Genomic DNA, 12,824 nt, shown 5'->3' on the forward strand with positions numbered 1-12,824 from the left:
ATATAAGCCATTTACCATTTATTTAATGATTCTAACACTTTGAGGATATCTGTATGCTAGCATGTGCCCCGCAGTATTTTGACCGCAACCCGTAGGGGTCGCCGCAAATGTCATGTGCAAAAAATATGATGACGGTTACCGTTTGAATAATTATTGATCCCTCTGGAAATGTAAAAAGTCAGCCAGTGTCACGGTATGAAGAAAAAAAAACGAGCACTGTGGCCACACAACTGGCGACTAATTGCGCGCACACAAATGGCAAAAACAACGGCATCCCATAATGAGCGTTGCTACAGCCCTCCTTAAAAAAAATCCTGCAGCAGGCTGAAAGCCGTTCCGCTCGCAAATTCAATTACGGGAATGACTCATCCCGCCATTATGACGACTGTCAGATTTTGTTGTGTCACACAATAAGGCGGAGAGGGGGAAAACAAATGATTCGCCAGAGCCCCCCTACCGACACCCTTCCTCCCCCTCCTCCTCCTCTCGCCTCCTCCCCTAAAGCTGCCTTCCTCCATCCCGCTTGTTTTCATCTTTGGCTGCATCCTTCGCCCCCCCCCCCCCCCCCCCCCAATTGCCCCCTCCCGCCTCTGCTGCTGTCGCTCGTCCAGTATTTCTTTGCCTTAGTCTTCATTCATCCTCGACTCGTCTCCTGCGGCTACAAGGCGACATCGCCTTTCTAATTTGCTCCATACAACAACCGCCGCCACCTTCTTTCCTCTTCCTCCCGCATCCTTCGCCTACTACACTCCCACCTCTTTCTCTCGCTAGATAATTAGGATCTCTGATTTTACGCTTCTCTCTTCCATAATAGGCACAGCAGACGCAATATGAACACAGCCAAGTCCACACACACACACACACACACACACACACACAAATATGCATATGCACAACATGAATTGCATTCCCTATTATTCTCTGCTGCATTCACAGACAAGCAGGAAGTGGGAATATTTATGTGTTTTGGCTTTTGTGTGTATTCCTCAGTGGTGTCGGCCGACTGACTTATGAGCGTATGGTTTCTCTGTAGAACAAGAAGCAGGTCGTGGTTGAGCTCTCGGCGTTTTGAAGTCCCCTCAGACTGACAAGTGACAGGGACGGCAAACACACACACGTGATGGTTAAACACAGCCAGAGTGTGACCACAGGTGATGGCTTTGTATGTGTGTGTTTGTAACTATGGCTGCAAGCAGCCTATTGTACTCACATTCTACTGGACGCTGTTGCATCTTAAATGCAACGGCATAGCCCCAAACCATCACTTCTTTGATCTGTCAATCCATTCATCTGTCCATCATCCTACAATCCAAACACTGGCACCTTTCCTGCATCCACTAACCATCCTTCCATTTATCTATCATTGACATCCATTTATCCTCCCATCCCTTCCATCATCTATCTCGGATATTTCCCAAATGTGACTACAGCCCTCATGTTCTCAATACAATACAAAGTCGACTTGGATACACTTTAGAGTAGTCAATGTACAGCTTGTATAACAGTACAGACTTACTATCAACTGAAAATGAGTCAACCCAGCCATTCATTCATTCATTTTCTACCGCTTATCCTCACGAGGGTCATGGGGGTGCTGGAGCCTATCCCAGCTGTCTTGGGGCAAGAAGCGGGTACACACTGGACTGGTCACCAGCCAATCACAGGGCACATATAGACAAACAACCATTCACACTCACATTCATACCTATGGATAATTTGGAGTCGCCAATTAACCTAGCATGTTTTTTGAATGTGGGAGGAAATCGGAGTACCCGGAGAAAACCGACACAGAGATGCCACAGTGGGAAATTGAACTCGGGTCTCTTAGCTGTGTGGCCAGTGAGCCAACCACTTCTTCGCCGTGAAACCATCAAATTAATCTCTCTTTTTCATTCATTCATTTTCTTTCCTCACAAGGGTCGTGGTATGCTGGAACCTATCCCAGCTGTCTTCGGGCGGGGTATACCCTGGACTGGTGGCCAGCCAATCACAGGGCACATATAGACAAACAACCATTCACACTCACATTCATACCTATGGACAATTTGGAGTCGCCGATTAGCCTAGCATGTTTTTGGAATGTGGGAGGAAACTGGACCGTATTGGTACTTGTTTTATATATTTCTTAGCTACCCTTTTTAATGTTGCTGTTCTGACACTGTGAGTGAGAGTGTTATACTGAGTAATGACCTCCTGTGATTTCTGATGGGTTAACAAGAGTTCCCGCATAGCTTGTGATTGGCTCCTGCCAAAGAAAGATCTCTTCCCGAGCGAGCGCTACAGGATTTAAAAGATTAGTTGTACTTTTGAAGTATAGTAGATATCATAAGATTAGAACATGGCCATAAATTGGCATGTTTTTGGAATATGGGAGGAAACCGGAGTACCCGGAGAAAACCCACACATGCACTGGGAGAACATGCAAACTCCACACAGAGATGGCCGAGAGTGGAATTCAACTCCGGTTTCCTATCTGTGAGGCCTGCACGCTGACCACTCGACTACCGTGCAGCCCTAATCCCAGCCATTATTGTCGAAATAGTTGGCAACACAAGTGAGCAGACATTCCAGTGAACGTGTCTAACTAGTGTCCGATGTTTTGATCCTCTTGGGCTGCACAGGTTGTTAGCGGAATCTTCTTCCACTTGTCTATGATGACACCACTAGTGGATCTGATCAATGTTATACACTTTGCACTCCTTCACCTTCCAGGTGCTCAATTGGGTTCACTAAAATGGACACACTCTGTCCAATCCAATCCACTCCATCACTTTCAGCTTCCTCAGCAAGGCACTTGACATCTTGGAGGTGTGTTTTTACGGCTCCTTATCATGTCGGAAAACTGTTTCCCATGTGATGTACGTGTCACATGTCCGTTTCCTTCAAAGAACCGCAGCTCCCCAGTGCTGAATGCACTCATGCAACCACAGACTATGAAGTTACTGTTTATAAACTTGAATTAACAAGAAATTGCATCAAAGTAGACTAAACATAGCAGTGGTCTGGTCATTGAAGTAGCCGTGTCACAATTACTGTATCTTCTACCCATTTGTGTTGTCAGCTATTTTAGACACTAATGGCTTTGTGTTTACTGTTGAAGGGTGTATTCACTTTTGTCAGATACTTTATCTCAGAGGTCTCAAACTCAATTTACTTGGGGGCCACTGGAGCTCGGGTCTGGGTAAGACTGGGCCGCATTAGGTTTTCCAAAAAAAACAAAAAACGCTTTTATTAAAAACAATTTTTTTTTTAAACTTTGCTTTGGTTCCAATTTTCTACAAGAAAAGCTCTGATAAAACATTCCACTGTTCTCAAATATCTTACTTTTTATTTTTCTACACAAAATAAGATGAAAAATAAATAAACAAATCAAGAATAAAGAAAATCAATCAATCAGTAATAAATAAACAAATATAATAATAATAATAAAACGGCAAATAATAAAAACTTAAGAAACCACATATAGTTGGTGGGTAGACAAATTATTTTTTTTCAGATTAAAATAAACAAAGCATTATTAGAGCCCTGTAGACATGACAAAACACGACTATAGTCACATTTATACTCTCTTTATTTACAACATATTGCGCAACTGCAGGGTCTTAAGACACATGCTAACTCGCAAACTAGAGAGCTAGCGACCTAAACGGTTGTTATTTCCTTTAAACTTAAATAGCCAAAAACTTACCACTTCCACACAGATAGGGAGGATTAACTATTAACAGTTATTTAACCTTTAACATGAACATTAATCAAACGTAATAATTTTTTCTGGGTACATGATACCATACAGCATCCATATCAAACTTGCGCGGGCATTAAACTTTCATATCAAGGCGGGGGCCTCAAACTAGTGTCCTGCGGGCCACATTTGGCCCGCGGGCTGCATGTTTGAGACCTCTGCTTTATCTAATCTACATATAGATCAAATTATCTAGGATTCCTCCATCATCTCTCCACCACTCCTCAATACTTCCAACATGGACCATCTACCCATGCGACAATCCGTGCAGCTCCCCATTGATATTACAGTATTGCTTACTATATAGCTTTGTCACAGTGTGCATCGATGTAATTTCCTTTTCGACTGAGAGGTCTGACACCAGACTGGGTATGCTCATTAATTCGCTAAAAGGACAAAGGAGAGTGCCATGTTTCCTCTGTGTAAATTAAAAGTGGAAATGGTGATATGGACGTGGAGATACATATTTTTAGCTGTGTCACTTGCACCGTATGTGAAAGCACGGGATGTTCAATTGTTATGTGACACTTAGGGTCTCCTTTAACATGAGAATAAAACATTTATAGGTCAAAAAAGTCAGACTAATTGTGTCTCTGTAGGGATGTGACATTACTGACAAGACATTACCTTGATAATATCACTGTACGGTGATCCTTTATATCAGGGGTGAGCAAACTACGGCCCGGGGGCCACATGCGGCCCACCAAGCGTTTTAATCCGGCCCGCCAGTTGCTTTCTAGGTATTTCAACTTTTAACATACAAACTGGCAACATGACTTGCAAGTCAGTTGTTTTCATTCATTCGTTTTTTTACTGCTTTATCCTCACAAGGTTCGCGGGAGGTGCTGGAGCCTATCCCAGCTGTCTTCGACCCTGGGTTGGTTGCCAGCCAATCACAGGGCACATATAGACAAACAACCATTCACACTCACATTCATACCTATGGACAATTTGGAGTCACCAATTAACCTAGCATGTTTTTGGAATGTGGGAGGAAACCGGAGTACCCGGAGAAAACCCACACATGCGCAGGGAGAACATGCAAACTCCACACAGACATGGCCGAGGGTGTGATTGAACTCGGGTCTCCTTGCTGTGAGGTCTGCGCGCTAACCACTTGACCACCGTGCAACCCTATGGACAATTTGGAGTCGCCAATTAACCTAGCATGTTTTTGGAATGTGGGAGGAAACCGGAGTACCCGGAGAAAACCCACGCATGCACGGGGAGAACATGCAAACTCCACACATGGCCGAGATGGCTGAGGGTGGAATCGAACTCAGGTCTCCTCGCTGCGAGGCCTGAACGCAAACCACCCAACACCGTGCAGCCATTGTACGTTTAATAAAATTCATATTAAAATCTTGTCACACCGAGTCTCATGAGTGGGGACACCGCCAAGAATAAATATAATAGGAAGGTTGATTTTTATTTTTTTTTTTACATAATTTTGGCCATAGTTAACTTGTGCAATTTTTTGCATTAATGTCTGTTGTCTAATGTCTATATGTCGGTTGTCTTATTTAATATATTTTTTATTTTTATTTATTTTACCTTTATTTAATAAAAATAAAAAACAACAACAAATCTGTAAAATTAAATGACATAGTTTGATGTGGTCTGATGTTTAAAGTGCTCCTGAAAAAAGTGACATTAGAACATACAGCTGATAGTATATAACACTTTTACAGATAAAATTAGACAAATAATTCAAGGAAAATTATAAGCATAATATGTGTGTGTGTGTTAAATATATGTTCCGCCCCTCCCGACAATTTTGTGAACTCAATGCGGCCTACGCACGGTGGTCGAGTGGTTAGCGCGCAGACCTCACAGCTAGGAGACCAGGGTTCAGTTCCACCGTTGGCCATCTCTGTGTGGAGTTTGCATGTTCTCCCCGTGCATGCGTGGGTTTTCTCCGGGTACTCCGGTTTCCTCCCACATTCCAAAAACATGCTAGGTTAATTAGCGACTCCAAATTGTTCATAGGTATGAATATGAGTGTGAATGGTTGTTTGCATGTTCTCTCCGGGTACTCCGGTTTCCTCCCACATTCCAAAAACATGTTAATTAGCGAAATTTTTGGTGATATATATTTGGGCATTTGGATCTAAATTATCTATAGGTATGAATGTGAGTGTGAATGGTTATTTGTCTATATGTGCCCTGTGATTGGCTGGCGACCAGTCCAGGGTGTACCCCGCCTCTCGCCCGAAGACAGCTGGGATAGGCTCCAGCACCCCCGCGACCCTCGTGAGGAAAAGCGATAGAAAATGAATGAATGAATGAATGCGGCCTACGAGTAAAAATATTTGCCCACCCCCTGCTATATAGTATAGTACTAACTCGTAATTCTCAAAGGACTTGTATGGTCTCTTGTGGCAGCAGATTTAACCTGACCAATCACCTTCTAGCACTTGTTGCACCGTGACTGAGTGTGCATTAATTCAGCAACCAAAATGAGGCCCCCGACAGCTAGTATGTAGTTTTTCGATCCGGTTACTACCATTCACATAGTTTTTATACACATTCCTATTGATGACGACAAAGCATCACACCTTTAAAAATGGAGACGCTGTCAACATCGCCGTCTTCTGGATTTTCTCCCGCTGTGTCTCTTTCTCTCTCATTCCACACCAAACGTTTGTCAATCTCCTGGCGTCTGTATTCGATTTTGCTTTTTTTTTTTAATCTCCCCGAGGTGTTTGAGTCAATTCCTCCTGGTGTATGCAAGCTTTCCTTGTTCATACTCAACCCGCCTCCTCCACCGTTATTTTCTCTGTCTAACGCTGTCAATATCTCTCAATAACAATGAAAGAGAACCGCTTCTGTGGTGGTAATTGATGAAGGCGTTGCCTTGCTCGGCAATCTGCCTCTCAGAAATAGCCAATCAGATGGCTGCGCTGGAAAAATGCAGAGCTCCTCATCATAGGTTCGCCCATGGATTTGATTGAGTGCACCTGAAGTGCCGCTACTTCGGCCTCCCCTTCTGAACCGATCGATAACACCATCACGCTTGACACACAGTGACCACATCCACACACACATAGTGGTGATCTCGCTGTGGGGGGGTCAAACTAATCATGAGTTGCGTAACTCATTCTAGTCCACATGGGCACATACAGACGTGCACATAAATGTAACAACAGCAGGGTGACATTGCACTTAGCAATATAGTCATTATGCATGTACTTTATGTTTTAACACACACACACCAGATTGATTCAAAACAACGACTCCCACAGCGTGGCCATTATTCCACCACGTGTCACATGTACAGATGGCCTCGCGCCCGGGCCTGCCTTCGTTTTACTTTGAGCCGGGCTAAGCGTAATGAGGGCAACGCGGCCATCTGCACAGTATGGGTGCGCGTTATTAGTTTTATACACTGGCATGTTAGCGTGCGGACATAGTTTATCCACGCCATGCACCCAAGGAAATCGTGGCACTTAGTAGAAAAAGTCAGTAACTCCTTGGAGAAAAATACATAGACATTAATGCAAAAAATTGCACAAGCTAACTATGACCAAAATTATGTAAAAAAAAAAAATAAAAATTAACCTTCCTATTACATTTATTATTGGTGGTGTCCCCACTCATGAGACTCTGTGTGACAAGATTTTAATATGAATTTTATTAAACGTACAATGGCTGCACGGTGGGGAGTGGTTTGCGTTCAGGCCTCACAGCGAGGAGACCTGAGTTTGATTCCACCCTCGGCCATCTCGGCCATGTGCGGAGTTTGCATGTTCTCCCCGTGCATGCATGGGTTTTCTCCGGGTACTCCGGTTTCCTCCCACATTCCAAAAACATGCTAGGTTAATTGGCGACTCCATAGGGTTGCACGGTGGTCAAAGTGGTTAGCACGCAGGCCTCACAGCTAGGAGACCTGAGTTCAATTCCTTCCTTGGCACATCTCGTCCGTGCATGTGTGGGTTTTCTCCGGGTACTCCGGTTTCCTCCGGAAAAGTGGTTAGCACGCAGGCCTCACAGCTAGGAGACCCGCGTTCAATTTCTTCCTTTGCCATCTTTGTGTGGTGTTTGCATGTTCTCCCCGTGCATGCGTGGGTTTTTTCCGGGTACTCCGGTTTTCTCTCACATTCCAAAAACATGCTAGGTTAATTGGCGACTCCAAATTGTCCATAGGTATGAATGCGGTTAGCTAACCTAGTGGTTAGCTCGCAGGCCACACAGCTTGGAGACCCGCGTTCAATTCCTTCCTCGGCCATCTCGGCCATGTGCGGAGTTTGCATGTTCTCCCCGTGCATGCGTGGGTTTTCTCCGGGTACTCTGGTTTCCTCCCACATTCCAAAAACATGCTAGGTTCATTGGTGACCCCAAATTGTCCATAGGTATGAATGTGAGTGTGAATGGTTGTTTGTCTATATGTGCCCTGTGATTGGCTGGCGACCAGTCCAGGGTGTACCCCGCCTCTCACCCGGAGTCAGCTGGGATAGGCTCCAGCATGAGGATAAGCGGTAGAAAATGAATGAATGAAACCAAATAAACCACTGTTATGATGACACAAAATCATAATAATGCAATATTTCGTTTAATATGTCATTTTTCATGATGTAAAGTTGTGGAATTGCTGTTTGTGACATGTATTTTTCTGAAATGCCGGCTTGTCAACTGTATTAAAGAGTAGCATTTCTTTGGGAGTGTATTTGCGATGTTCCATTTTTATTTACTTTTCTGATCAAACGTCTCAGTGAGTGTTAACTGTCGCTAGGTCCCCCCCCCCCCCCCCCCCCCCACATGGGAAAACTGGGTCAGGTGGATATATTTAGGCGAGCAAATTTGTTTAGGTTATGTCACCCCCACTTTTGAACAAATTTGACATAAAGACGTGTTCATGTAGATGGGCTCACCTTGGCTTTGCAATACTACTTTTTACTACCTTTGCATTCCTTCTCATAAGGCTCAACTCTTTTGCTGTGTGTGTATGCTAGCGGCCCCGCCTCCCCCACCGAGACAAAGCGACTTTATCCCTGACAAGAGGTTTCACTCCAAATCTTATTTTGCTTTAAAATTGCATTAAAATAAAGGTCAATATTAGTGCATATCTGGCAACATGTCTGAATTTCTTGTACTCTGCATGCAATTTGAATATACTTGTATGCTTCACTGCTCTCCATTTTGTTGCATTTTGCTACTTTCACTTTCAGGTTCAGTCTGTACAGTACAGATAAATACATAGATATCAGTTTCTCAATAATATTTCATATTGGACTTGTGTGAAAATATGTGGGGCGGCACGGCGGTCTAGTGGTTAGCGCGCAGACCTCACAGCTAGGAGACCAGGGTTAAATTCCACCCTCGGCCATCTCTGTGTGGAGTTTGCATGTTCTCCCCGTGCATGCGTGGGTTTTCTCCCACATTCCAAAAACATGCTAGGTTAATTGGCGACTCCAAATTGTATGAATGTGAGTGTGAATGGTTGTTTGTCTATATGTGCCCTGTGATTGGCTGGCGACCAGTCCAGGGTGTACCCCGCCTCTCGCCCGAAGACAGCTGGGATAGGCTCCAGCACCCCCGCGACCCTCGTGAGGAAAAAGCGGTAGAAAATGAATGAATGAATGAAAATATGTGTGTACCCCAGTGGGGGCATGACAGAACACACTTATTTAGGCACCTAAATTGCAGCGAAAAGAAAACTTCACATAACTCATAAAACGTTTGACTGTGAATGAACACAAGAGGCTTATGTTTAAGTTCAATAAAACTGCACCGCTTTCCCTGGGAAAAAAATCTGAAATAAGAATTGAATAAGCGTCTCTTTAACACTGTGCACTACAGTGCATTGTTTACCTTTGGGTAAGATCTCCGCAGGAACACTTCACAACTCTCCCATCGGCGAAAAGAAGTTGTTGTTCTGCTCTAATATCCATACAATCCTTCGTGAACACTCATTTGCATGTTGCTGTGCTGTAAATTAATGTGCTATGACTCTTGTATATTTTTCATACTGGGCGCTACATTCTCCGAGCACATAAGACACGGCTCTTTGGTGCTGGATTCTAGAACAATGAACATTTTTTTTTCTGTGTTTTCACTTTTAAATAATCACTTTTGAACTCCTTACTTTTGAGCAAGTCATGGTTCCATTGGAAGATTAGCGGCCTGGAAAATGAATGGATGAATCTTTCCCGGCAAGTAAACTAATGATTTCATTGGTTCATTGTGACCGAGGTCGCTATCACGTCAACAGTAATAGCTGAAGTAATTACGGTCCGCGAACTTGATTACATGTTATTATCCATTCACATTAACTGGTCACAGGTCCATAAACGGTCATCACGGGGTCCGCATACCGGTCCGCCATTGGGGATGACTGGTTTAGACGCTGAAACAATTCAAATGGGAATCCTCTTTCTGCTTATTAGGAGGCGAGACACTAGGAAAATTGGCATACATGCACATGGCAATATATGGAGACCGGCAAAATTCATTTATGGTGTGATTGATTAATTAATTAATTAATTACTCGGAGACACTTTTTTGGCTGAATTAGAAATCTTGTCAGGTTTTGATCTTGCAAGATCTTGGTGCCCCCACCCTCTGGAACTTTTTGCCCCATTCACTCCGTGCTTGCCCCGACCTTCCCTCCTTTAAAAAAAACAACTCAACCCCCCCCTGTTTAAATCCATTTTGATGTCTAACTTTTTATACCTGACTTATTTTTTTTTCTCTACTGTAAAGCGTCTTTGAGTACTCTGAAAAGCGCTATACAAATAAAATGTATTATTATTATTAACTCTCCTATTTACTATATATGAAGAATATGATAAAGTCAACCTATTATATACGTATATATATATATACTGGATTTTTATTTTTTTTTATTTTTTATTTTATTTTTATTTTTATTTTCATTTTCATTTTCATTTTCATTTTCATTTATATTTTCATTTTCATTTTCATTTTCATTTTTATTTTTATTTTTATTTTTATTTTTATTTTTATTTTTATTTTTATTTTTATTTTTATTTTTATTTTTATTTTTATTTTTATTTTTATTTTTATTTTTATTCATTTTCTACCACTTATCCTCACAAGGGTTCCAGATGTGCTGGAGCCTATCCCAGCTGTCTTCGGGCAAGAGGCGGGGTACACCCTGGACTGGTGGCCAGCCAATCACAGGACACATATAGACAAACAACCATTCACACTCACATTCATACCTATGGACAATTTGGAGTCACCAATTAACCTAGCATGTTTTTGGAATGTGGGAGGAAACCGGAGTACCCGGAGAAAACCCACGCAAGCACAAGAGAGATGGCCGAGTGTGGAATTGGATTCGGGTCTCCTAGCTGTGAGACCTGTGCGCTAACCAGTCTTTTCGCCGTGCAGCCCATATTCCGTATCTATTGTGAATTTATTGTAAAAATATGTGACTATAAGAATAAATGACACCCACAAGCCATTAACTGATGAAATTAGCTTATTTATTATTACATGAATGTGTAATGGTACACATTTCTGTCTTTCATGGCAACGAGCAAAGGTTCGATTCCCAGCCAGGGTCAGGAAGGGCTTCAGGTGTAAAAAACTAAGCCAAAGCAATTAAAGCAAAAAGTGAAAAACAAGTTTTAATATATATACTATATATTTTTAATGACTTTCTCCCAATTAAATGCAACACTTTCTAACCATAGCCACAAGTAAAATGTGTTTCTTTTTAAAAAATTCAAATAGAAAATTAAAAATTAAATTACATTTTTGAGTGCCTCTTTTAAAAAGTATTTTTTAAAGTATTTTTATGCTCTTACCAATTTTTTTATTATTATTATTATTTTTTATTTATTTAGCAAGTTTCTAATTTGTTACATTTATTTTGTTGGATGTTTGTGTCGCACATGTACACATACATACATATACATACACTTAATTGTGTCAATTATACTGTATAGCAGGGGTCTCAAACTCAATTTACCTGGGGGCCACTGGAGCTCGGGTCTGGGCAAGGCTGGGCCGCATCAGGTCCCCCCCCCCAAAAAAAAAAACGAATTTATTAAAAACTGAAAAATATACAAACTTTTTCAGTGCTTTGGTTCCAATTTTCTACAATAAAAGCTCTGATAAAACATTCCACTGTTCTCAAATATCTTAATTTTTATTTTTCTGCACAAAATAACATGAAAAACAAATAAACAAATCAAGAATAAAGAAAATCAATCAATCAGTAATAAATAAATATAATAATAATAATAAAACGGCAAATAATAAAAACTTAAGAAACCACATATAGTTGGTGGGTAGACAAATTATTTTTTTCAGATTAAAATGAACAAAGCATGATTAGAGCCCTGTAGACATGACAAAACACGACTATAGTCACATTTATACTCTTTTTATTTACAACATATTGCGCAACTGCAGGGTCTTGAGACACATGCTAACTCGCAAACTAGAGAGCTAGCGACCTCAACGGTAGCCTTCAAGTTATTTCCTTTAAACTTAAATAGCCAAAAACTTACCACTTCCACACGGATAGGGAGGATAACTATTAACAGTTATTTAACCTTTAACATGAACATTAATCAAACGTAATCATTTTTTCTGGGTACATGATACCATACAGCATCCATATCAAACTAACATTAAACTTTCATATCAAGGTGGGGGCCTCAAACTAGTGTCCTGCGGGCCACATTTGGCCCGCGGGCCGCGTGTTTCAGACCCCTGCTTATAGTATGGGGGCAGTGGTCACTTCTGTCTGTGGAAAATGGTTGGAGCAGTTCATCCCCACACCCCCCACCCCACCCCCGTCAGGGTCAGAGGCCAGCCACCTACTGTACATCTTCTGCGTTCCCTTCCGTGCAGCACCGCAGGGGTCAATCGGTGGTTGTGAAGCTTGTCAGTCAAGATCCACTCGCCTACTTCATGACAATGCGATGTGTATGCATTTGAGGAAGCTGTCTTCAAAAGCTTGCGTGTGTGTGTGTGTGTGTGTGCATGTGTGTGTGTTTTTGTGGTGCGCGTACACTTGTTGTGATGTTGTCTTTGAACTGCCTCTGGAGATCTCTTCAAGGCTGAACCCTGTCACTTCCAAAAGACTGACTTTCCACAAGAGACT

At 42.2% G+C, this 12,824-nt stretch overlaps 1 protein-coding gene across 3 annotated transcripts in view; it reads left to right on the forward strand.

Annotated features, from left to right (window-relative positions):
- Positions 1 to 12,824, forward strand: part of grik5 (glutamate receptor, ionotropic, kainate 5) — a 165,602-nt gene that overhangs the window by 95,961 nt on the left and 56,817 nt on the right. The gene's annotated exons all lie outside the window — the stretch shown is intronic.

This window comes from Doryrhamphus excisus, linkage group LG5 (genome assembly GCF_037039965.1).
Source record: "Doryrhamphus excisus strain RoL-2023G ecotype Guam linkage group LG5, RoL_Dexc_Guam_v1.1, whole genome shotgun sequence".
NCBI lineage: Eukaryota > Metazoa > Chordata > Actinopteri > Syngnathiformes > Syngnathidae > Doryrhamphus > Doryrhamphus excisus.